This window comes from Dermacentor silvarum, chromosome 4, assembly GCF_013339745.2.
Source record: "Dermacentor silvarum isolate Dsil-2018 chromosome 4, BIME_Dsil_1.4, whole genome shotgun sequence".
Lineage (NCBI taxonomy): Eukaryota > Metazoa > Arthropoda > Arachnida > Ixodida > Ixodidae > Dermacentor > Dermacentor silvarum.
The window spans coordinates 148,508,117-148,511,571 of record NC_051157.2 but is presented as its reverse complement, the minus strand read 5'-3'; the positions used below and the strand labels follow the sequence as shown (position 1 = coordinate 148,511,571).

The 3,455-nt window shown below is 41.1% G+C and overlaps 1 long non-coding RNA gene across 2 annotated transcripts; it reads right to left on the bottom strand.

Moving 5' to 3' along the window:
- Positions 1 to 3,403, bottom strand: LOC119448347 (uncharacterized). 2 transcript variants are annotated; one of them, XR_007466518.1, is made up of 4 exons: positions 3,294 to 3,403; positions 2,031 to 2,236; positions 1,489 to 1,649; positions 1 to 233 (listed from the first exon to the last, which is right to left on the bottom strand). It is a non-coding gene; the product is annotated as an uncharacterized LOC119448347 (long non-coding RNA). The 2 variants fall into 2 exon arrangements; XR_005191059.2 differs by lacking the exon at positions 3,294 to 3,403 and having other exon boundaries at positions 2,031 to 2,654.
- Positions 3,404 to 3,455: the final 52 nt, after the last annotated feature.

The following is a 3,455-nucleotide window of genomic DNA, read 5'->3' as shown; positions in this document are numbered from 1 at the left end:
ATTAGCAAAAAACAAAATTTTATTCTTGCAAATTATGTACATGTGCTTGTCCTGCTTTGATTCTGACTAAATATATACATAGGAAATGAATGGCATGTAATGCCGTGCACTGATTGACTAGACTGCATATATTATGGATTGCATGTCTAGAAAAACTGAACCCATATCTTAACAGAACTAAGGAGGAAGAAAGGCATGTCAGCTGGCGGCAGGCCCAGTATCCTTTGATGCATCTGCGCCAGTCGAAAAAAGGGAAAAAAGACCAGACTCACTTATAGTAAGGCCAGTAAAAGCCAAATGCTTAGCATAAACATGACTAAGAAATAATCTCTACATATTAGAAAAATTAGCGAATATACTTTGTTTTCTCTCGGTGACTACTGTTAAGGGCATGTAATGCGCACACCACTTTCAAACATTATAGAACTGATGCACTCATGATGCATAGTTATACTTGTTTTAAACCTGGCCTTTCAGTGGCTGTCCCCACAAGACTGAACAATGGCATAAAAGAAACAAATACAACACATAAAAACTGCTTAAAATCTGCAGGCATAAGCATAGTGCCAGAAGACAGGTATAATTCATTCTATAATTTAAAATGCCTTTTCATGTTCACCTAAAGCATCTCCCATGTCCTTTTGCTGCCTGGAAGTAAATATTTATATCTTTCTTTTACACTGCTTCATGTAAGCAAGTGGCCCTGAACGCCAACTCTACTTGGGGTTCCCAGAATTTATTGTCTAAAGTAAAATTCTTCAGAATGTATACAAGTTTCCCTATGGCCACACTAAAGCATGATGTCACAACATCATGCATAGATGGTCGTTGGAAGTTATCTGGCGATTGAGAACAGACTGATATAAGTAGAGTTTAGAATGCCAAGACAAAATGTTAATCCCATACCATGCACTTCTGATCTAGAACCAACAGTCGATTTTAATGAGATGTAAACATGCTACATGATGCTGACTCAGTTAAAAACGTAAGTATATCTTAAATTTCTATATGAAATTACCTGAACACTAAGCTTAACGTAACGTGCTGGCTTTTTATCCGCTCGCAAACTGCAATTCTTCAACCAGGCAGTTGCTGCTTGGCGAATGGCATCGGTCATCACATTTTCCCACGTGGTATTGCTATGAATAGCTTCTGGAATACCAAACCATCTAGTCAAACAGTGCAAGTAGCACGTGTACACGGTATCAGCAGTTGTGGCTGATATCCGAACCATTGCTACATACGAACAGATTTGCAACTCATAAATAAAATTTGTGGAACATCAGTTCTATGGAACTGCAAGAGGGAGGAAGGCTTATAAAAGAAAAAAGATGTCCACCCGACTTAGCTACACTGGATTGATATTTTTTTTTCAAATGTGTTCATGTTTTTATTTATTTTTTTCATTCAAAATAGCATGTATTTTGTGAGTAAGAGTCATTGCACTTTATCTCTAGGCCCAGTCAAACAGCAGCCCTCTAATCTTACCTTCCATGACACTGTAGACATGCACGTCCCTGAAGCTCTTTTTCCGCCGCTGGCCTAGAGTCTAGCTTAAGTTTCCACCAAAACAGTCTGAAAATAGTGGGTAGGATGCCCGCAGTAAAGCTTCTTAAGTACCAGCCCCCCATAACAGAGAGCCGTTGTGTCTGAAAAAAAAATTTGGAAGAGAACAAAAGGGATTCAAAGCCGAAAACACCAAATATACACACTGTGCATATTACAGTGGCTGCATGAAGGCGGGTATTAAATCCGCAGAAAAGGTAAGGCAGATGACACTAGATGATTATGCATTCCAGAGAAATTACTGCAGCAATATTTACACACAAAACTGCCAAGATGTAAACAGCCATAGTATAAAAAAAGTATTAACTGAAACTACTGCGTATACAACTCAAAAACATGAAGCCACACAATTTCAATAAAACAATGAAGTCAATTTAACATGCATATAAAAGGCATTAGTTACACCTGGCACGAGTTATTATAAAAATGTGCTCATGTAGTCAATTAATAAAGCTTTTACTTACAAGGTGTCATCAGAATGCAGGATTGGAGCTCTGCTCGGATTCTAATGTGGTCACGTTTTTTTTTTTGTTCACCAAAGGCAGCTTGTAATCAGCCACTGCCATTCTGCCAGTTTCGTTGGGAACACTGAGAGCTGCTAGGAGCCTTTCATCTTGACGTCTTATAGTCTTCCCATGTCTGTGATTAGTATGTGAATGTCTGAAAGCACCTAGAAAAGATAGACAAGAGCCATGCACACTTTGACAGCTTGGACGGTAGCTAATAACATGTTGCACGACGCAACTTCTACATGCATGAGTATACTCCTATATAGCTGCACATGTTCGATCCTGTTCTGCTCGTTGTAAGTATTTCAAGTCCCATCCAAGCTTTTGGGAACTAGTGCCATCATTTCCTATCTGAGGTGCAACCTGGCTCAAGATTATGTCACTATGGTTGGTATTCTTCGCTGAAATCATGGCCTCACTGCACTACGGGTAGCATTCATCCATAGAAGTGCTTGCATTGGGCAGGCTGTCATACTTTTGCTGTTCAAGGCCTTGGGTACTACAAAAATGAATCAAAGCGTATCTTATACAACGGGCAACAAGGGAGTTCGCACAAAGTCTCATTTTGTTTTTGTGCGCCGCTTTGCTTTTGGATAACGTAGGTACAGCGCAACAATTTTGGAAGGGAACAATTAGACAGGAAACGCTGGTACAGCGTATCCGTTTCCTTACAAAAGTTGTTGCGCTGTACCTACGTTATTCAGTATGTACCAACTCGCCCAAATCAAGCTGTTGTGTTTTGCATTTGTTCTTCACAAACTGAATGCAGCGGACGTATATAAAACGCACGTGCTTACGTCTCGATGCAATCAGTCGGGGACGCAGATATATTATTCGCATAGTGATGCAGTTCTAAGACCATCAACGAAGTAATATAAGTCAATAAGCGGCATATCTCGCGTTTATATAATTACAGCACCAGCTTAAAACATTCGCTACTTTCGACCACGAGGAAACTAGGCGGCGATTCCGCGAGAAGTGGTTCCCGATGTAACAATTTTAGCACGGTCAGTCGATGCTAACAGCAGTGAATGATCCCACACCAACCAAAATGTAATCCCAACCTGACGAGCTTATATATAGTGTCCGTGACATCGGACGTGCCGCGAGGAAATTCGAAACAACAGCCGTTGCATGAGAAACAATCAACCAAGAGGGTCATGGTGCTACAATCGTGTGACAGAGCTTTCTAAAGAGAGAAAAACTTTAACCACTTACCAAAACGAAGCTGAGCCATCAACGCAGGAACACACAGAGAATGCGATGTGCGCACGAAAGCGACCCGCTGAATTCTTTGCAAAGTGCGGGCGCGCGGCCATGCGAGACACTACTGCAAGCGCGAACGGAGACAATGCACGGCAACGGCAACATGGCAGGCGC